Source organism: Lutra lutra, chromosome 6, assembly GCF_902655055.1.
Source record: "Lutra lutra chromosome 6, mLutLut1.2, whole genome shotgun sequence".
Taxonomy (NCBI): Eukaryota; Metazoa; Chordata; class Mammalia; order Carnivora; family Mustelidae; genus Lutra; species Lutra lutra.
In genome coordinates, this window is record NC_062283.1 from 17,768,067 (window position 1) to 17,792,048 (window position 23,982).

General features: G+C 38.0%; 1 protein-coding gene across 1 annotated transcript in view; it reads left to right on the top strand.

The window, feature by feature from the left end:
• LOC125101538 (uncharacterized) overlaps nt 1-23,982 on the top strand; it is a 323,109-nt gene that overhangs the window by 181,422 nt on the left and 117,705 nt on the right. The window lies entirely within an intron of this gene.

Here is a 23,982-nt window from a genome sequence, read left to right on the forward strand (position 1 = left end):
AGATGCTCACAGTCCCAGTTCAAAGCCATGGTGGCTTGAGGATGAGATGCTGAGTATAGCTCCTGGGGAAAGAGCTTGGTGGTACCATCCTTGCTGCTCTGGGAAGGCCTTGCCTCCACTAATGGCTCCCTGCAAAACAAATGCTGAATGCTATTTTCAATTTTCCCTTTTCTCATGAAAGTAAAAATGCTCTTTGGATTTCTTTTGGTTTGCAAAAACAGGACCTAACGTAGGTCTTTAGTAAATGCAAAGTAGCATAACTTGAACTTTCAAATAGTAGGTGATACCTGAGTCTGTAAGATAGAGGATTTGCTTTATTTTAGTGACTTCAAATACATATGTAAAACAAACAAACAACCAAAACAAAATGGAACAGTGTAAATGCTCGGAGAACATAGTAAATGCTCAATAAATGTTAGCTGCGGTTACTGAGGTTCCCTTCTCTCTTCTATCCTTATGCTTTCCAACCTGTATTTAAACTATTCAAATAATGACCTGTGTAGGGAAATGAAATATTTGCTAGCAACTAAAAGACCTGCGATGGGATAACAAAATGTTCAGGGTAGAAAAAAGATACCAGAGGAGTAAACATAATGTTTGTTTTCCATTGCTGCATCACAAATGACTCAAACTTAGCAGCTTAAAATAATACTTTTCTTTCTTTCTTTCTTTCTTTCTTTCTTTCTTTCTTTCTTTCTTTCTTAACCCCACAGTTTCTGTGAATTAGGAATTTAGGCACAGCTTTGTCCTCAGCCGAATATCTTATGAAGCCGTACTGAAGGTGTTAGCTGGGCTGCATTTTCATCTGGAGGCTTAAGAGGGGAAGAATTCCCTTCATGTTCCTTCAGATTGTTGCAGAACTTATTTCTGTGTGGCTGTATGAGGCCAGCCTTGACTTTTTATGGACCACAGTTCCTAGAGGAGGCCTGTAGGCCCATGCAGTGGGGACTTCTAAACCCACAAGGGGAGTCTTTCATCTCAAGGAAACCCTTAAGGCTTTTACCTGATTAAATCAAGACCTCCCAGGATAAATACATTTGATTAACTCAAATCACCTACTTGAGATCTAATTACTTCTGCAAAACCCCTCCACCTTTGTCATTTTCTATTGGCCAGAAGCAAGGATTTGGTGATTTCTGCACTTTAGGAGAGGACTGTACAGAGCATGAACACCAACAGGCCAGAATTGTGGGGGCCTGCTCATGATGTTCTCATCTGCCTGTGCATATAGGAAGATGATAGAATGGGCTGTGGCTCTTTGTAGTACTGGGCAACTGTTTCTCTACTAGCAATTCAATGAAGAACCACATATGGAAGATTCTAGTCCAGTTTGCCTTTTAGTTCATAGCTGTGTCTACTTCTTTCCTAAGTATGGTCCTGATGCTGAGAAGACCCACACTCATGTCCATGAGTGGTTCCCAGTGGCCCACTAGGCTGAATATGCTCCCTTCTTCCTTTCAGAAGACTTTTTTGTTCTTTATGCCTTGATAATGGACACTGAGACATCCTTTCCCCCTCTGGCCCATCTTCTGCCTGTACCCATAGTTTCTTCTATAGATTGGTTTTAGTTATATTTTTATGAATAGTGTTTTCTTTTGATTTTAAGTTTCATGTCTACTTTTTATAGTGCTGTTGGTGCTCAATTAACTCATTGTAAAGGCTAAAGACTACTCACTAAACAGAATTTCTCCTTTTTCCTTTAAAAGTATATATACATAAGAAACTTCCATAAATGGTATTATTTCCTGGACTCCATAGTTCACTAGATTCCTAGACTGATAAGAAATACCATATCACCTTTTTCTTTATCTACATCTACCTAAGTAAAATTGCAAAACAAAATTTACTTACCATCAACATCTTCTAGGATACTTTAAGGCTTTGTCCTTTCTAACTTCCCTTCATATAAAAGCAGTTATGTGTTGTGGGGGGCACTGTTGGTTGCCACCAGCAGCCAGTCCTCTTGCCTGTCTTTCTAACTGGTATTCCTGCCTCCAAAGACTGAAATGGTGGACACTTGCCCAATCTGTCATGCACTCTGGTGGTGATGGACCCACTTCTAGCCACTGAGAGGTAAGAAGCTTGCAGCTTGGGCTTTCTTCCATTTGAAGAGAGAAGCAAGTAAGAAAGGGAACCCCTTTTTACCACACTCTCATTTCTTCCCACTGGGGCTGTTGCTGTGTGGCTGTGATGCTAGAAGCCTCTGGAGACATTTCACAGCAGGAAGAAGAAAATGGGAAAGAAACCAACCTTGCACCCTGTTATTTTGAGCCATTGCTTATGACCTTCTTTTACCTGTCGCAAGGTTTTTGCATGAGGCAATTAAATGCAGTTATTTCTCAATACTCTTGGATGAACATTCTGTTGTTCATAGCTGAAAGCAATCTTACTGAGACAATGAATCTGTCTGAATGTGGTTCTGATACACTGAGGAGCAGGTGTTCTTTCTTTCACTTACTATTTATCAGCTTTACATGGTGCCCTAAATTGTGGACACATAGTATTAGAATCCTTTCCTATTGCCTGGGATCCACCAAAGCATAGTGTGTAACTAGTTGCTTTTTAGCTCAGTACAATTTGGAAAATGGGCACAGCATGGTGCAGGAGAGTCTTCTCTGTGGTTACCACGTTGATTCAGTTGGGAAAGTGGAGAATGAGGTGAGTAGAATTAATTTACCCAACTATCTGGAAACCTAACATAACATCAGTGATAAGATTTAAATATCTAGGAGTTTTGGATTATAAGTCAGTCCAAATCCAAGCTGCTTGATTTAAATGATGGAAGGACAAAGCTGGGCATGAAGCAATGCAGGCATTTATTTGATGCAAAAACTCAAATGACCAGTAAAATAGATAATGTTCTGTTGTAATCATTTGCAAGCAGCATCAAGAAAACAATTGAGTAGGTGTATTTTGAGTTCAGGCATTGTAAATTCTCTCACTCTCATATACTTTATGTCTTCTTTAATAAACTGGAGAATTACAGGCCAGCTTCATCGGTGACGGTAGGTGGTCATTCATTTCACAATCCACTAATCTTCATGATTATTCAGTATTTTGTTACCTAAACTGCTTTGGACTTTGTCTCACTCGAATTGCAATATGGCAATAGCTTATATGATTTCGGAATCATTAATTCAATTGGTGTTCTTAGTATACAGGAGTTAAGAGTATAACTCTTACCTCTCCCAAAATGAACAAGATCTCAAGGGTCCTAAATATGCTGATGGCATATAAAATGTTTGAAATATATATCAGTATTCTGTTGACCTAGCGTGTCTTGTTGAAAATATGCAGAGTCCAGGGAAAATTCCTAGAAAGGAAAAAATTGATATCAATTATGTCTAATTTTAATTTAAAGACAGAAATGTGTATCTACCTGAAACTTATTTCTACCTTAACAACTGAATTCTAACATCACATGGAACAAATAATGATAATAAACAGGTTATTTAATATTTTAAGGTTTTTGTTTGTTTGTTTCTCTTTGTATGATGTTTTACAGGGATTTTGCAGGAATGTATTATAAGGAATCCTAATACTATATTCTATCTCTTTGCTTCATCTTTCTGTTGTAGCCCTCCCTACCTAAAATTTGATGCTTGTTGATAGCTTTCTGCTGAATTGTTGTAAAATATATGTTAATACTTATAGGGATGGGCCACTTACTGTATTATAAGGCCATTCAATTAATTTTGGACATTTTGACAATGAAAAACTATTTCCTAATATTGAGTAAATTCCATATCCCTATATTTTAAATTATTAGTACCAGGTTGATTCATTAAGACCCCAAGTGAAAACCCAATCTACTTATTGCTCTGTTTATTTATCTTCTATCATCTATCAACTATCTATCTATCTATCTATCTATCTATCTATCATCATCTATCTATCTATTTCTCTTTGCATCTCTCTATCTCAGGATTTAAAGATTTGTTAGATATCATTTAGATCAATTATTTTTCAGGTTATCACATTTTGGTTCAGTATCCCTCCCCATCTTTTTAGCTAATCACCCCTGATAGTTATGAGAAACTTACCACTAAGTGAATAAAGTTCTGCATAAGTGCTTTGGAACAGCTCAAGGATGGGTATAGATGTAGTTTATATCTCTTAGGAGTGCAAAGAACAAGCAGAGTATACACTTTTCATTCATGGACTAAACAATTATCATGGCTTAGTCTACTTGTGGATTTGGTAGACACTAGTCTGCTCTCTGATACTTAGCTCTCTTCTTCCAGGTACATGGAAGACTACATTCTCTGGTTTTCCTGTAGTTGAGCAAGTTCCTGTGAATTATTCTGGCAAACAAGTTAGGAGCAGAAATGGTGTAGGTCCTTCTTGTGCAAAGCACTGAATTGTTAGTGTGAGTTCTGATCCTCTGTCCTGCATGGTGGTGGTGGAGGGGCCCTTGTATGTAGATGACAGGATGAACAAATCAAAGCAGCTTGGACCAGAGAGTTTTCATATGGAAGAAAACCAGACTGAAGCATCCTCCTGTAGCAAACCTTTCATGAATGAGAAATAAACTTGGCTGTGTTAAGACATGGAGATATGGAAGCTGCTACCACAGTCTGAGGTAGTCTACGTGAATAATGCAGTGGGCAACTCTAAAGGTCTGCATCCACTAGAAACATAAATATATTTTTAAAATTTAATTAAATTTAATTCTTTTCAGTGTTCCAAAATTCATTGTTTATGCGCCATATCCAGTGCTCCATGCAATACGTACCCTCCACAATACTCACCACCGGGCTCACCTCAACCCCTACCTCCCTCCCCTCCAAAACCCTCAATTTGTCTCTCAGAATCCACAGTCTCTCATTGTTTGTCTCCCCCTCCAATTTCCCCCAACTCCCTTCTCCTCTCCATCTCCCCATGTCCTCCCTGTTATTCCTTATGCTCCACAAGTAAGTGAAACCATATGATACTTGACTCTCTCTGCTTGACTTATTTCACTCAGTGTAATCTCTTCCAGTCTCATCCATGTTGATATAAAAGTTGGGTATTCATCCTTTCTGATGGAGGTACAATACTCCATTGTATAAATGGACCATATCTTCTTTATCCATCTTCTTTATCCATATCTTCTTTACCCCAAGAGGGCATCTTGGTTCTTTCCATAGTTTGGCAACTGTGGCCATTGCTGCTATCAACATAGGGGTACAGTTGGCCCTTCGTTTCACTACATCTGTATCTTTGGGGTAAATACCGAGTAGTGCAATTGCAGGGTCATAAGGTAGCTCTATTTTTAGTTTCTTAAGGAATCTCCACACTGTTTTCCAAAGTGACTGCACCAACTTGCACTCCCACCAGCAGTGTAAGAGGGTTCCCCTTTCTCCACATCCTCTCTAACACATGTTGTTTACTGTCTTGTTGATTTTGGCCATTCTAACTGGTGTAAGGTAGTGTCTCAATGTGGTTTTGATTTGAATCTCCCTGATGGCTAATGATGACGAACATTTTTTCATGTGTCTGTTAGCCATTTGTATGTCTTCTTTGGAGAAGTGTCTGTTCATGTCTTCTGCCCATTTTTTGATGTGATTATCTGTCTTGTGTGTGTTGAGTTTGAGGAATTCTTTATAGATCTTGGATATCAGCCCTTTGTCTGTAGTGTCATTTGCAAATATCTTCTCCCATTCAGTGGGTTGCCTTTTTGTTTTGTTGACTGTTTCCTTTGCTGTGCAGAAGCTTTTGGTCTTGATAAATTCCCAAAAGTTCATTTTTGCTTTTGTTTCCTTTGCCTTTGGAGACATGTTTTGAAAGAAGTTGCTGTGGCCAATGTTGAAGAGGTTATGTTCTCCTCTAGGATTTTGATAGATTCCTGCCTCACATTGAGGTCTTTTATCCATTTTGAGTTTATCTTTGTGTTGGTATAAGAGAGTGGTCGAGTTTCATTCTTCCACACATAGCTGTCCAATTTTCCCAGCACCATTTATTGAAAAGACCGTCTTTTCTTGAGAAATTTTTTGAAAATTGCTTGCGATGGGACTGAAGTATAGGAGTTAGTCTCAGCTAGGGATGAGTGAGCCTATTCAAACTTTATTCAGGTCTTTACCTAAGATGGAATCTTATTTAATCCTCAAAATATCAGGATGAAGTTGCTAATATAATATTCACATTACCAGGTGTGCCTGTCCAAATGTAGGTTGCAATAAAAGGGAAATACTGGATATATATGAGAGTCATATTCTTATACTGATAAAGCATTAGTCTATTTTCCACCTATTATACTCAAAAGCCATTTTCCTCTGGTATATTTGGGAAAAACAGCAGTCATTTCACTTCTATTCCAGAGTTATCATCTATGGCAATACCTTTCCAAGATAGTCATGCTCCTCTTAGAGCTTCCTAGTTTCCCATGGATCTCATTCATTCTGCTCAAGCTGATCATTACCTGTACCTTTGGGATCGCTATCTTCCTGAGTTGAACTACTTCTGTGCTGGCCTCTATGGATGAGTGATGTGGTTCAGGCCACATCTTTTTCTCTTGATTGGTTTTTCATAAATTGCCCATAATGCAATCACAGTAGCTTATGAATATAGCTGAGTCACCATAAGGTTGGTGTAACTAAAGAGACTACAATATAGGAGAAGTAATTTTCTTTCTTAATGTAATGCTTAATGTTAAATATAACTAGTCTCAGAGTTCAAGGTAAAAGAATCAACCTTTAAGTTAAACCATTTCCACAATATTCCCTAATGGATATTCCTTTCTTTCTAATCTTGACCTTAGTCATAAGGGCTGCCCTTCCTTCTTGTTTCTGAGACAGTCTCCACCATCAACTTTTACTGTGTCTGTTTCCAGCCTCCTTTATGAAACTCTACTCTCTGTATACAGGGTTTTGTCCTATGATCAGTCTTCTCTCTCCACTTGGCTAATCCAGAGATCCCCCAAGACATCAGCATCAAGTTTTCCAAGGATGACATCAGATGAAATTAATGAGAGTCCAGTGTTGGCTTTGACCTTTCCATGTACATTCTTCTTCTTGGACTGTCAGCTTGAGGTACACCTTTGTCCCCTGCTGTTCCTGATATTTAGCAGGTAGCTGTCATATAAAACCCATACAAAACACATAAGCATTCATCTCAAAGCAACTCAAAATGCTCAGAAACAACCCAATCTATGTGTACATTAAGGAAAAGAAATGTTTTCCTAACGTTTCTCTCATTCCTGCCCTCAACGATGTTAGTAGTTTGCTCTATGGGACACGACAGTAGCAGTTGCCAGAGACAGCTCTTTTTTTCAATTTAAGTTCAGGTGTTCTCAGTGCTCAAGAAATGTGGCCCATTAAAGGGCCGACCTCCCACCGATGTCCACTTTTTAGCCATATCAAAACCCAGGTGGAACATTACAGCTTCTGTTTATCTTATACTCAGGAATACTCTCAGGAAGGCCATCTTTCTCACTTCCCCGTACAAACTTAGGTTGGAATTTGGAGAAGTTGGTCTTTCAAGGCCATTATAAATCTGACCTTATTTTAAAGCAATTATTGGCATACTTTTTTTGTGTCAACAGGAAATGATATGTGTAATTCTCCATATTTTCCCATTGTATGATGTTAGTCCATGCAATTCTATAAATGCAGCAATGCACATGAATTTGGGGGGATTCACTTTTCTGTTTGTCTGACTACCATGAGAAGACATCCTGCCATCAACCCATTCACTAAATGAAAATAAAGTTATTTTCCTTGTCCTCCTGACCACCATAGTTCTGTCATTAAATTATCATTTTTCCTAGCAAACCGTTTTGAATTTGAATGCTAGAGATAGCAATGGACACCCCCAGCCCACACTTCAACTCTGTTCCTAAATAGTCTGTGTCCTTTCCTTACAACATCTGTAGCAAACATCCCTTCTTTTTTTAAGGCTAAATTATTATGCTATTCTCTCTTCTAATCTTTTGACTTCCAGAAGCTCCATTTAATCCTGCATTCTAGGAACTATCTAAATGAAGGATTTTTGTTTGTTTGTTTTAAACATGAATTTCTTCATGCTTTCCCTTTGATGTCAGTAATAACTCTTAGTCAATGTTCCTTCTATGTGGGCACTATTCTAACTGCTTTGTATCATTTATTAAGACCTCAACAACCCTATGTGGTAGGTAATATTATCCCCATTTTACAGAGGAGGAAACTGAGGCACAGAAAGATTGGTCAATATTGTCACAGTCATATAGGTGGCAAGTGGTTGAGCTGGGATCGACACCCAGACAATATGAACTCCAAACTTGAATTACCATGCTGTGCTGTCTTCAACTACAAATGAAAATTAAAAAAAAACAAACAACTGCTTTAACAAAATCCTTCAATCTAGCAGATAATATTTTAAAACTATTTAGCAGGCAGGGATTCCACATGTTAGATAGGCACAGTTCTTTGACATGGCCAATGAGTCATGTTGCATAAACCAGCCTAGGAGAAAAGCTGTGAATCACAATGAGGCTTTTAGAAATGTGATCTTTCCTACAAGAGCACAGGTGGAAGAGTTGCTTTTTTTCTTGTTCTTTTTTTTTTTTCCCTTCTTTTTGCCACTTTGGGAGAAACATTTGTTGTACCCTGTGGATCTAGAACAGGAGAATTGGGTTCAATAATAGTAAATCTTAAATTTATTCTTGTCTTGGGTACCTTTCTGATTCTGGCTGATAGCAGATTAGAATCAAGGGAATAACTTAAGAACAGCAGTTCTCAGGATATTTTAAATTAAAGTTGTTTGGGGATTTATCAGTCCTCAGCAGTCTTCTCTAGATAATTCAGTTTATGGATTTGGGAATAGAGATTTTTATTCTTATTTTTAATTTGATTTCTGACCTTTATGCTCTCCTCTCCTCTCTCTCTCTTTCTCTCTTCCCCCAAATACATCAATTTTAAAGCAGTTCCTCAATAATTAATGCAAATAATAGGCCAAATGGTTTGAAATAAATAGCTTGGCTTATTTGGAGGGGGGGTTGACCCAAATTGAGATTTAATGTAACCTCCCCAACTCTCCAATACCTCACTTACTACCATATCCTTCTCATACCATCTCACTTCTCCCCTCCCTCCACAGATACAGTTAAATAAGTCTTCCCTTTCTATTGATCCTTTCTCATTTCCTATCATCCACATTTCACCCTCCCCCCATCTTGTACTGTTTTCATAATACGTCTGTGCTACTTGATTCCATTGCTCCTCTACCTGCTACTTTATTTCTCTTTTACTTGCAAAACTATCATCTACTGGCCAGCGAGACCCAAATCTAAACACCTCTGAGACCTATATCTCCTATTACCTCATGAGCAGTACTTCCAAAGCTTAAAGTCACTGTTGAAGTCACTGACCTTCTCCATCAACCAGGTCTGTTTCCTCATCTGAAAACCAGATCATTTTTTTCAAATGATCTCTATTGGGTATACCCACTCAAGGGTTTGGAATGTCTTTCAGTGTCCCCTACTTCATTCTCTGCATTGAATTACTGATTTACTCAGAAAACATTTAATGGGCACTAAGTGTGGTGCTTGGTTCTATAGATACAAAGATGACTAAGATGGTTATTTTATTATGGTTTAACCATCAGAATGCATTTGGTGTGTGTTTTTGAATGTTGTGTATCATTATAAAGCATATTATTCCATGTGGGTTACTTAAAAGATACTGGGTTATAGATATTCTATAACTCTTTTCTATTACTCAGCTCTATGTCTTTCAGATATCTTCATGTTGATGTGTATAATATACTAATAGTTAAGATAATGCATGTATTATTCTGACAGCCTATTGCGCTCCGTTTCATGTGATGCATTCCTTTTTTTTTTTTTTTGAGACCACTCTCTAATTCCACTTATCAGTAATGATATTGAAGTAAATGTGTGCTATTCTTGTCTCATGTGACAATTTCTCTGAGAAATATGCCTAGGGCCATATTTCTGGTTCATAGTGTACAATTGCACTTGTACCCACAAGTTCTATATCCACTAAGAGAGTAAGAGCCTGTTTTTCTATCATATCCTTTGGCATATGACATTATCCAATCTTCTCATTTTTGCCATTATAATCAATTTCAAGTTGTATGTCATCGTTTCAATTTTTTTTTCTAATTAAAAAAGAGTTTGACTGTTTCTTTCATATACTTACTACTGTCTTGGTTTCTACTTTGGTGAGTACCTTGATCACATACTTTGTCCATTTTCTACTAGGTTCTCTATATTTTTCTTATTAATTTATGGAACATTCTAGTAAATTCTAGATATGTGTGCCTTCCTGGTATTATGTTTTGTCAATACCTTTTCTCAATCAGTTTATCTGTCTGTTAGTTTTTTTCTGCTGGTCCTTGCTAAATTGAAATCCTTCATCATAATATCCTAACCCATCACATTTTTGCCTTATGGCTGTGATTTTTTGTTGTTGTTTATTTGTTTGTTTGTTTTAGGTTATGCTTTAAAGAATGTTCTTCTTCACCCTAGATCATAAAGATACTTTAGTTTCTTTTTCTAGCATTATAATTTACTATTTGCATTAATGTATCCATTCATTTAGAGTTCACTAAACCCCGTTTATTTTAAATTCACATAGCAAAATTGTTTTCCCTTTTCTATCTACTGAAAAGTATGTCTCTCGTTTATTACATAGACCAGGAAGCTGAAGCTTGGCCATTTAAATAATTTGCCTGGAAATAAACAATTAGGAATCAGGCTGTGATTCTCACATAGGTTTCTTAACCTCAGTTTGTAAATGCCCTTTCCCCTGTCCTTTCTATGGAAGTTCTGTTCTACACTGCAGTTTCCTCAAAGGCAGAGGCTATGAAGTTTCATGTGTCTGTGCCCAGCATTCTGGAGAAAAACTGGCACACACAATGGCTCAGTAAGTATTTGCTGGAGTTGAGGTATTTCATTCTATCACTCTCTGTCCTTTTACCCTCTATAGATTATCATAAAAAGTTGTAGAATTAGCTCTTCATCCATTCTACTGACAAACCCTTTCCCCATAGTGCTGTCTTTTGATTAGATTGGCCTCAGCCTGTGAAGGCTGGACACACTCCAGGGCTTGCTGGTGGAGATTTGACACTGCCATTTGACTTGAAGAGTGGCACTTTGGTGGCATTAGTGGACTAAGTCCAGCAACTAATGGGGACATCAAAGATGGCTTTAAATCTGGGCCGCATTAAGGTAGTTGTGCAGATCCCACAGCTCTGGAGACATGAATTTTCATCTTTATCTTGATGTTACATCGTTGCCATGTCCTGAATGATGAGCGTCCCAATGAAGCACTTGCAAGCTAAATGAGAACGGCTGTCTCCTTATCCGACTGTTCATTGCTAGAGTGGGTAGTATGGAGGAAATTCCGTTCCAGTCTTTGGTTTTCTGCTGTGGATGACAGTATTTGGATGCCTGTGTGATTTTTCCAGGTGTTGGCCATGTCTGACCTAACTTTCCGCCAGCTCATAAAGATGTGGCTCTGCTAAGGAAAGTATCAGCCCATCTCTGAACCTGTTTGCTTGGGCAGTTCAGCACGACCATCAGCATTTGTGTGGAGGATTGCCGTAGAAGTTTTAGTGGTGGTTGACTATCTAGTGGGGAAAAGAAAAAGTGTCCAGGAGAACAGAATTTAATTTTTATGTTGATATTTTTGAGCTTTGGTTGTAGTATTAGTTTGGGGTAGTGCAGGAAAACAAACAAGTAAGCAAACAGAAAATATCAGATTAAGTCTTCAGTATGCCATGCTCACTGTTATGAGATGGAACCCGAGCCTGCACCGATACTAATTTAGGTTTCGAAGGCAGAGGCTAATTGGGAACTAGGGTCTAATGGAAGATGACAGCCTGGGGGAGCCTGGAACTTTGTTTTAGAAGGGGCCAAAGAATCAAGAGAAGATCACTTATTCATTTTCTCAAGTATGGAAACCGTGCACACTTATGAAAACTGACCATGGACTGGGTGCTAGGGATACAGAAATGTATCAGACTCAGCCTATACCAGCAAGGCACATGAACAGCTTACTCAGGTAAGGACATCTTGTCAATGTAGTAACTAAAAGTTGGAGGAGTTAAGTAACTCATGAAAATACACTCAGCTAGTAACTATCCAATCTAGACATTATTAGATCCTGGTGTTCTAATAAGTCATGTGCTATTTGTACAATGATGTAGGTACCCAGCATCAGGTAAAGAACTTCATGCACTGGGAATGGAGCTTCAAGGGAGGATCCTGGGTCACTGAGGAACCAGAAGACAGAGAATTTTGTTTTATTGGAAACAGAGAAGTAGATACCATGGGCAGATGGAGCCCATAGCAACAATTCTATACATCAAGCCAGGGGACATCTTTCATTGATCTTTTAATATAACTCCCTTCCTGGGGCCAGGGTAAATTTTGGAGTTAGGGTTGAGGCTGGTGATGAGCCAGGCTATACAAAACTTAAGGATGCTTAGCTATAAAGTTTGGAAGTCTAGGTTTAGAAAGCATGGAGCAAACTAGATCATTTTATCTTTTATCTAATTTGTTTTCAATAAATGCATTTTTAATGGCTTCCTCAAAGTATTTGGATGCAGATTTCACAAAATAAGTACTGTTATTAAAAGAGCATGCCCTATTTCTCTTGAAGAACTAAAAGCATCATCAAACCTCAGAGTTGAAAAGGATACTTTACTAACTAAACATTTGCAACCACAAGTTGAACAAAACCTATTATGCTTCACATAGACTAACTGTAATTATGCAAAATAAAAGTTTAGCACACAACTGCCATTGGTTTGAAGTGGTTTTATTCTTCTGTACTCTTGTGGGATGTCTTTTGGAGATTCTTAATCTGGAAATATAGCTTAGTTAAGTGGTTAAGAGCACAAGTTATGCAATTTACTACTTGGCTTTATCAATTAATAATGTCCTAGTGTAAGTTTAACCTCTCTGTGATTCAGTTTCTTGAGGCATAATGACAGTATCTATCTCATGGGGATATGCTAATGATTAAATGTGTCCATACCAACAAAGCACTTAGAGTAGTGCCTGGCCTACAGTGAGTCTGTCATTATTAACATTGATTCTTATTGCTATAGGCTGATACAAATTCTTTGTGATGCTTTATCCAGTTGTGAAAATAATGGCAAATTTAAGATGTAAAATTTTCTAACATTCTAATTATTTAGTTACCTATTGCCTTGTGCCAGAAGACAAGGAACGTTTCCTTTTCCATACCCCAATGAGCTCAGTAATACAAGGGAGCATATCATTTTCTCTTTTCTACAGTAAAACTTAAGGATCTTGCCATCTATGGTGGGGTTATGTTTTTTATCTTTGCCAACTAATTCCACATCAAACACGAACACCCAGCATCTGAGGAGCTGTCTTAGAGTCAAGTGTCTAACTCCTGCTGAATTCTGCCCTGATGATTGCTGGTCCCGATTATCAGAGGTGAGAGAGGAAGGATCTCCCCATCTCTTGTGCCCTAATGCCAGTGCTGGAACCAGTCCTTCTGAAAGCTATATCAAAGATAGCACGTTGAAGAGGAGCATTCATTTCCGGGTGTCTGGGGCTCTCTCTGGTCAGTAATATAGGCAAAAACATAAGCTGCACTGATGGATGTTAGGCTGGTCTTCATGGGATGAGGTTGCTGGGCTGTATGGTGGCAAGATGAAGTGACTTGCAGCTCTGCTGTGCATGATGTGACTAGTCTTTTCTACATCCTGGAAGATGAAAGGATGGATCCTGCATGTACATAACATACATCAATATAAATGAAATACTGTAAGAGGCATCAATGAATCACTTTGTTCCTTTGACCTATGCTAAGTAAAATACTCATGTGTCTATCAATTTTGCTCTCTGTGGACATGCATAATTTGTAGTTTCTCAGCTTTTTTTCCAGTTGAGCCCAAGAACACATAGCAAAGGGCTATATAATTCCATTAACTTGTAGAAACCCCAGTGAATAGAGTAATTCAGGTTTGGGGACACCATGGATAATACTGGGTGTTGCTCTTTAGATTTTGAGAAAGATCTATTCTCTCTTGCCTTTTTAAGTATCATAAAACCATATTACTACTTAATTCTTCCTGAGTAACCATTTTTGGTTTCTCCATATAATAGCTTTTGTGAATCTTCTTTGATACTTCATAATAATACTGTTCTCTGTGTTTTACTTTGCTCAATGTCTACATATTATTGAGAAATAATTACTAACTCATTCATTTAACAAATATCTGCTAAATGTATACTATGAGCCAGGCATCATTGTTGGGAAACCAGGGGTAGAGAAGTAAAATATTTTTGAGTGCCGCAAACATTTGGGTGTTAATAGACTATCAATAACACCTTGTTGGTTGAATTACTCTATGTAAAAGAAAAATCCATCTTTCTTCTCCATATGCTATTGTTATTGTTGTCTTTTTTTCCTTTAGTAAGATGAACTGATTAATAGTAGTTTTAATCTGAGAATTAACAAAAGTGAGAAGTCATAGCTAATTCTATCATGTGCCCATCCTTGGTTTCCCTTCTTCCTGCACTCACTCCAACTGCAACCACCTAACATTCATTTCCACATATCTATCTACAAGTTATATTCCTAATGAGTTGGTGGAATCACATTGGTTCTTGTGTATCGAATTTCTAGCTGATGTTGTCTTCTCTTGCCCAATAAGAAAATAAAAACAAATAAAGGGAATCAAGGAATTAATACTACTACTCTCCAGTTGCTCAAGGATTTGGTCTCAAAGTACTTGGCATTGTTCGGTCCACTATACAATTTGCTCAGTGTATTCCCACACTAGTCAAGTTTCTCTTGTTCTTCCACAGTAAAATCTTACTTAATGTAAAAAGTAGCCGAAGGTAAAATTTACCAAATCTTTCAGTTTAACTTTCTCTTGAAAGACCAAGGATTTAACAATCTGTGCTTGATTTTTTTTTTCCCCGAGACTAGGAACATGAAATTATTTAGGAAGGAATTCTTAAGTCGAACATTGTGAGCTTATTGTGGTCTTGAGGCTGTGACTTTCATTTGAACTTATCCTGTCATATTTTTAACCTTTGAATATAAACAAGAAGTTAATTTGGGCATGGGGATACAGACAAGTTTATTTGGTTCTTTAAAAATTTTTTTCAAATTTATTTTGTGAATCAGCATTTTAATGTCTCAGAGGTTCCTCACCAATCCTATTATTTAAAGATACAGCATAAACTATTTTTACAGGGCTTTTAACTAGCTACTGATGTAATTTGTTATGCATTCTTTACCAGTTAATCCCTATGTTATTCTTATCTTTGAAGTTTTGTTTCAATAAATGAAGACATTTCAACTTTACACTGCCAATATACTTTTTTTTTTTTTTAAAGAAAGGAATGCCAAATCTGAATGACTATATTATTTCTCTGCTTAGCTTGATAGGTTCAATTCATATGTATCATAGTTTTACAAGAATTGAAAGCAAAATCTATAGGGCTCTCTGAAATAGATTCTTATTGTTGATAGCTTCTTCACTCCTAGAAAGACATTTACATGTATTTATAAATGAATTTAAAATTTCACTACACTCTGGGTGATGTATGGAATTGTTGAATCTCTGTATTATACACCTGAAACTAATAAAACACAGAATGTTTAAGAAATGAAAACCATAAATTAAGGTGTTTGGGGGAAAAAGATAAAAATAAAATTTTACTACAATTAAAAAAAATTAAAGTCAAAATCCTGAGGCTCTGTGAAATAGATCCCTGTTTTCAGAAATCTCTCCATTTCCAAAAGGTCTTTTTCTTATTCTTGCAACTGAGTTTAGGATTAAACTAAACAGGGTACCTGGGTGTCTCAGTGGATTAAAAGTCTGCCTTTAGCTCAGGTCATGATCCCAGGGTCCTGGGATTGAGCCCCTCACCAGGCCCCAGTAGGGAGCCTTCTTCTCCCTCACATGCTCCCCCTGCCTGTGCATGCTCTATTTCTCTCTCTCTCTCTGTCAAATAAATAAATAAATAAGTCTTTAAAAAAAAAAAAAGATTATAGTAAACAAATAAACTAAATAAATGAGGTTGAGGATGGTCATGGATGGTGCTAAGAAAGAGGAAGCTTTATGTCTTATCTCCTCAATCACATATGAATGACTACTAACTACATCTTTCACTTTGCCTCCCGTGCTGCCAGACTACACAGCAAAGGAGACAGGCTTTTTTCTTTTTTCAACTCACATAACCTGATGAGCAAGTAGGTTTCTATCCAAGGCTTGGAGGGAGTATTTTGAGTATGAGTCATTCTCAAGGAGGCTTATTCTTTTTTTCTTATGGTCACCATTTTGGAAAGTCATAGTTCTGGTGAGAACATTCATTTTCTGCATTGACTGGGTAACAGACAATTGTGTCGCTCCCCTTGTACTCCTTAAGAATCTCCCCGATGCACTGTTAAACTTCAGTACTAAAAAAAATTCTAAAATGAGAGAAGTTATATGGGAATGTGCCTTGATGACTAATAATTAGGTGTCTGGAGTAACACCATTAAAAGCCAGCTTTCAATAACCTTAGAAACAGGTGATTTTAAAACCATTTCCCAAGAAATATCAAGGGTAGTTGATTTTATGTAGTCACTGTGTACTAGTACATTTAATAAAGATGAAGATGAGAGTGAGGATATCGTCATTTCCATTAATGGTATGTAGTGTTTGTAGAGTGTTATACAATTAGGCTACTACCTTCATATATATTGTCCAATCTTCTAAACAACTCATGGGGGAATGCATTTTAATTTTTCTTTAGCAAGTAAGAAAATGTAGCTCAGAGATTATTGGTTATGTGCCTTGGTCATACAGGACATTTTTGGTTTCCTTAGAGCTTCTACGTAGGGTTTATTATTCATGGTGTGCTTTACTCTTCGTTGTAGAAAACTATGGTAATTTGACCTGATAAGTGCCTCCTGGACACTTGTTCTTTTCTTCTTCATTCTTCAGCATGAGAGGTTCTAAATTACTTTGAAAAACTCGCCTAGTCTGGATTCTGTGACATTAGCTCCCTTTCATAAGATCCGTAAAGTGACTTAACAAATCACCTTCTGTTTTTTCCAACCAACTCTCCTATTAATTTTAAGTATTGAATGAGCTTATTCATTCATAAGAGGTCCATGACACCCCTTATATCATCGGGTAGAGGCTATTTCTTGGAGGTGTCATCTGGCCTATTCACAGTAGAGTTCCCTAAATCTTCCAGTAATCATTAAAATAATGATGAGGGGCATCTGGGTGGCTCAATGGGTTAAGCCTTTGCCTTCAGCTCAGGTCATGATCTCAGGATCCCGGGATCAAGCCCCACATCCAGCTCTCTGCTCAGCAGCAAGCTTGCTTTCCTCTCTCTCTCTGCCTGCCTCTTTGTCTACTTGTGATCTTATTATTTAATTAATAAATAAATTAAAAATCTTAAAAAAAAATAAAATAATGATGAAACACCACATGATAATTACTTTTGCCAATGGATAAAATATCTGGGTCAGTTTCTAGTTTCTACTTGTTGAGGTTGAGTAGTTTAATTTTTTTGAAATGGTATTATTAATACTCAATACATGTAGGCATTTTTCCTTGTGCATTTCAAAAATCGTGTAACTTCTTGGTTTTATAATCATAATCACTTGAATCCAATATGATATACAATATGGCAACATTTCCAGTGGATTCCGAGGGTCATATTTTGTCAAGGTGGTCCTTCCTTGTGTATAATCTCAACCTTCAGTCATTGAATTTAAGTCCTGCAATTTGGCATAAATCTTTGCCTTCTGGGGGATTTTGATGACCTTGGACACAACCCGTGGATATTCTTCTTCATAGTTGGTAAGAGTTTCTTTCTCATCTTAATATACAGAATGTTGATTTCTGTGCCATCTTTCCATTTACTCTTATTGATGAATAATTTCTTGTGGGTTATTATAAACATATTTTAATCTCATCAGCAAGCAATAAGGGTCTTTTTACATGGATGTCAATTTCTGCATAAAATGCAATTTGTCCAAAATAAATTCGCAAACTAAAATACTAAAACAAATAATGCAGTTCTTTCTTATAAAAGCAATTTAATGTTTATGAAATGTATTCCTCTGAATAATAATTAGAAGATATATCTTTCCAGCTTATAAAATATCCTTTTTAGGGCACCTGAGTGGCCCAGTGGGTTAAGCCTCTGCTTTCAGCTCAGGTCATGATCTCAGGGTCCTGGGATCGAGTCCCGCATCGGGCTCTCTGCTTGTCAGGGAGCCTGCTTCCTCCTCTCTCTCTCTCTGCCTGCCTCTCTGCCTACTTGTGATTTCTCTTTGACATATAAGTAAATAAAATCTTTAAAAAAATAAAATATCCTTTTTATATTAGTAAATAATAGTTTGGTGAATAATATTTTGGGAAATGATTAAGTTTAGTCAATATTCAGGGGTCCAGGATTCCTCTCTTGGGAGCTCCATGGGGTTTTGTTTTTTGTTTTTTGTTTGTTTGTTTGTTTGTTTGTTTGACTTTAACATGGAGTAATTCAACTCTTTCAAAGTGTGATTTTCTAAAAGCTAGGCTAATGGGCATCTATCTGTTCTTTGCTTTGTCTCAAAACAGTACTTTTGAGCATTAGGTTTGTTCAAGCTCTAGAGCTGAGACTGTCTGCAGGTATTACTTAAGAATAACTTTAACTGCCTAATGGTGTTTAGATTTCTTTCAAAATATCATAGTATTTTTATTCCTCTGGGCCCTCCCTCCCATCTTGCTAAGTGGTTCCTCTGCTTAGAATTTTTCCTTCTCCTCTTGGCCTTTTCACCTTCTAATCATTCTTTAAATGAGTGTCTTCCTTAAATTCCTGTTTTGATTCTTGTAATACTGTATATTTCTCCTTTCTAACACCTACCACTGGTGCAATTTACTTTTGTTTGGAATTTATTTTATTAATATTTCTTTACTCTCACTGAACTGAAAACCGGTGATGGAAGGGACTGTATTTTTCCCTACTGTGTACTCTAAACTCTAGCATACTGACCCCAAAGTTAGAAACATGTTAAGAGCATAGGCTTGGGAGATGTATCCGTTACCCAGTGGAAACAATTTATTCCTGCCTAGCCATAATTATTCACATCCTTCTACATGCAAATACAGACACCTGCTTCCTAAAAGTCTTATTCCATTACAACATGAGGTTCAAATCATCCTGGATTTCATCATGTAAACCAGGACCAGATCTAAATCAAGCTTCTTGGATATAGCTACCCAGGTATGGGGACCAGTGAACTAAAAAGACAATTTATCTGCCTCTTAGCCCCATCTCTTGTTCCCCGCAACACCATAATAAACGTTCTCTTAAATAGGAGAGGAGCAAGTACTTTATGTCAATAATTGGTTCTTCATAATTCTGAAATCTAGCTAGGTACATCATGTTCTCAGGGCCTCTATTCCAAAGGCAAGGGGTATTTCTTAATTAGAGTTCAGTTACATTCCCTGCAAATAGTTCCCCATGCCATTGTTCTCATCTGCTCTTAGCTACTCCTCCAGGTTCTGGGCTACATACTCTGAAATATCTTGCGTGTTTGGTAAGAAATTACTATGTTTGCAATTGAATAGCCTTCTGTCCCTGCTTCCTGCCCACTCAAGGTTGCCCTCATTTATTTTGAAGTCTTTCTTCCCTGTTTTTACTGTGCTGTTGAAAGTCTACTCCATTAGACTTTAATATGAAAACCACACCAATCATTCTTTTTTGAAATTATCCTGTTCTACTCTGGATGATAGGTCAGGATGCTGTGGTACCCCATTCTTAAGATTCTTAGAGACCTTTTGTCCTAAGGAAGGGGTATGGGCACTGCCTTTCATTGTTTTCAGGTCTTGACAAGTGGTCTTACAGCTGTACCCTTGATTTATTCTTTAACCTGGAACCATTTCATACTGTTAGCCAAAGAAACAAAAGATGAGAAAGAGTTTTATTTATCTACCCAGAAAGTCTTGGCCCTCTCCATTTCCAGATGGAAAAGTCCTTTCTTCAGCTCCTATCTCTTCTGAAGGACTTTGTTACACACAGGTAGAAGCACCAAACTGGTATCTTCAACATTCTAAGGTTTTCCTTCCTTCCTGTAACTTCTCAATACATATTTTCTACCACAGCTACTACGAGTGTTGGTTTTGCAAATTGTTCAACCTCCATATACTATGAGGGACCAGCATCCTTTGGCAGGTTTCTCATTGCTTTTCTCTTCTACTAACAGTTTTCTTGGTGTTTTTCCAGTCTTCAGCTATTAGCCCACAGCCTATCAAGGCCAGTGTCACAAGTTTTCAACTTTTGTTATAGTAGCACATTTTTGGTACCATCTTAAAATCAGTTATCTCTTTCTGAATTAAAAAAAAAAAAACAAAAAACAAAAAACAAAAAACAAACAAAACACCACCATTTTATTTGCTCACAGTTCCTTGGAGCAGTAGGTTTATTGGGCAGTTCTGCTCTTCTTGCCTGGGGTCACTCATATGGTACCATTTGTCTGGCAGCTCACATGGGAGTGGGAATAGATGGTCTACAGTCTCTCTGCCAGGTCATACTTATCTCTTTCTCTGCATGTGCTCTCTCATCCTCAAGGAGGCTAACAGAAAGTTCTTTATAGAATGGTCTTGGTGTTCACAAAAGGGCAAGAACAGAATATGCAAAGCCTCTTTGGACCTCCACTCAGAAGTGATACAGTGTCATTTCTGCCATAGTCTGTTTTCCAAAGCAAGCCACAGGCCACTTCAGATTCAAGGGAAGGGAAACTGACTCTACGTCTTGTTGAGAAGAGCAAGAAATTCACATTGCAAAGGGGTATGTGCACAGGGATAATGAGGACCCTTACAACTATCTAGGGTTTAGGGTTCAGGGAAGCCAGGCACTGAGGATGCCATGGGATATGAAACTGATGACAGGAAGTGGACTATGCATAAATGTCTAAGAGCTGGGGAAGTGATGGTTTGAAACAGAAAGCCAGGGTGTCAGAGAAGTCATAAACAAGTAACCCTGGGCTTGGCTCAGTGGACAAGTCAGAACTTTAAGGAGAAATCTGCTAAGCCAAGCATATCCAACTACTGAAGTGTGTACTGCAAAGGGGAACTCATGGAAGCATCTGTGGGAAAGGTGGTCTCCTGAGTTCCCCACTAAATATATGGAGAACATGGAGCCACTGTAAATGGATAGTGTCAACGGTATAGAAGAAGAGCTGTACTTAATGCAAAGGAGTGTAAGGACAAATTGGATTCTGCTGAGCACGTTTGTGACTCACCATCACTGCCACCAACCATGAGAAGACCTTTAGAAGGTAATGACTGTTGCTCTGACTAGCCTCTTCATCCTCACCGACCAGGGACAACTTCTGCCCCCCATCCCCAGTGGTGGCTTGGGCACAGGGGCCAGGGTGACATCTTTGGGTGGATCAACTTCCCAGCCACCAGCCAGGCTTCAGTGTATTGGTCCAGCAGTTGGCAGGAAGGAGAATCTGGCAGTCAATGGACCCGTGTACATGCACACTGAATCATGGGGCAGAGTCCCTGGGAGCCTGAATGAGTCTGCACTGGGCCAGAGAGTGACTCTACATCCATAGAAGTTAGACATTAAACAACAAAGCAAAAAATTCCAAGTTGAGAGAGAAAGATGGCAAAAGAAAGGGAAACGTTATATTTTAGTGTCTATAATAGCACTCTTTTCCTGCTACTTGAACAAGGGATCTGTTAGGGTTGAGCTGTGTTCCCCAACATCCCCAGATTGAAGCCCTAACCTCCAGTACGTCAGACTATATTTGGAGAGGAGGTCTTTAAAAAGTGACTAAAGGGACTCACGGGGGACTCAGTCCGTTAAGTGTCCAACTGAGCCACCCACTCTTGGTTTTAGCTCAGGTTATGATCTCAAGATTGGGAGATCCATCCCCACATTGAGCTCCACACTGAGTGTGGAGCCTGCTTAAGGTTCTCTTTCCTTCATCCTTTGTCCCTTCCCTGCCCCCCCAAACTTAACTTGTTCTCTCTCTCTCTCAAAGAAAATTTAAGTAAATTTTTTAAAAAAAAGTGATTAAGTTAAAATGAGGTTTTTAGGATGGGCACTAATTACGTGTTACTGGAGTCCTGATAAGAAGAGGACACTGGACACGCCAGGGCATCAGGGACACACACACAGAAGAAAGACCATGAGAGGACGTAGAGCGAAGGCAGCCATTCGCAAACCATGGAGAGACAGGCTTCAGAAGAAACCAGCCCTGCCGACACCTCGATCCTGTATTTCCAATCTCCAGGACTTTGAGAATGTAAATTTCTGTTGTTTTAGACACTCAGTCTGTAGCATTTTCTTATGGCAACCCTGGCAAACTCCTAGAGGCCCTCACATTTTCATTTTGCACTGGTCTCTGCAAATTATGTAACTGGTTCTGACTTTTTAAAGGATACATTGACCCTGCTTTTGGGTGATTCTAACCTAAAGTACAAAGGGAAGGAGACTTTAGGAAACGTAGCTTCCAGCTTTTCCAAGTTGTCAATCCCATACAGGAAAGCATGAATATTCCTTGAAAAGCAAATCTATGCTTTTCCATCCCACAGCAACAGTATGTGTGCATACTGATTGCTTATTTAATACTTACCTGGACACAGAGGCATAGAGACCTAGGTAGACCGGGGTATTGTTGAAATGAATTTCTGTTTACTGGTACCTGTTCAAGGTGTAAAATCTGACAGAGAACCTGAATATCGTTATAAGCCTCTTTAATTGAAATTGCATGTTGACATTTCCAGTTTGAGTTTTGCAGTAAAAAAAGGAAGACCATTTCCTTGTTCTAAAACCATGAACTTTCTGAAATTACATAGGATTTGACACATACTTTTTTTTTTTTGCAGTGTTCCAAGATTCATTGTTTATGCACCACACCCACTGCTCCACGCTCTCCTTGATACCCACCACCAGACACATATGGTTCTTGATGCCAGTGTGTATATAGGACACAGCCATGATATCCCAGCTACAAACCCATATTCATTCTTTTCTTTTATTGTTAACCTTTGCTTCAATGCACTCACAATGAGATTGTGTGTTCTATGGCTGTGTTTTAACAGCTTTTAAATTTCAGTTGTTGCTGGAAGCACTGTATTGGAAATTAGACGTTTTTAGCGATACATTTATTGTTGATTTATTCATCCCTCTAGTATAGAGATACGGTATCACTGCAGTATGTTTTCCTAGTTTTGGATGCAAGTGCCAACGTTCAGAGCGTGCTTCTTGGCAACTTACCGGCCTAGAACTGGCTACTCAAGCATGAGTGCCTGGTGGCATTTGGCTTCCTGCTTTTCATTAAATGGGAAAAGACAGAAGAGGACAGTAATATTCTGACTTCTTGACTAAAATGATTTCTGAATATTCCAGAAAAAAAAAATTAAATAGACTTCAGGCCTCAACTTCCCATGGGAACACCATTGTTTCGATATATATTTGTGACACTCTTGTCATCTTCCAGTAAATGCTAGAGCCTTGCTCTAAGTTGTGCAATTTCTAGAAAAAAAAATAAGCAGTCTGTTTCCTAAAATAGTTAAATATCTTCAAAACAACCAGAAAGTCATTATTTAAAACACCCTGGTTTTAAAAATGAACTTGTCATGGATCTTTTCCTAATGTCTAAGACAGTGCCAACCGTATAAATGTTCTTATGACATATATATTGAGTATGGAGCAGAAGAGAAGTATGATCCCAGGGTATCTGATTTTCCAATCAATTCCACAGGCCTTACTTTTCCATTACACAACAGCATTTGAAAAGGCATTGGGTCTCAGTCTAAATAAATGCATTCGTAATTCTTTCTTTCAATATTAATATTCACAGCAGTTATAATAAAGGAATCTTGGTCGATGTTAAAATTTCCCTATTTTCTCTACTTAATTAAAATAGCATACTTATTTGTACGTGGCTCTGGAAAAGAAGTCTAAGGAATGTTTTATACTTAAACTGGATGCTTAATACTGGTGCAACCACATTTAATGTTTTCCCCCCTTTTCCTCGTTAATTGGGTAACATTCTTTATGAACGTCTT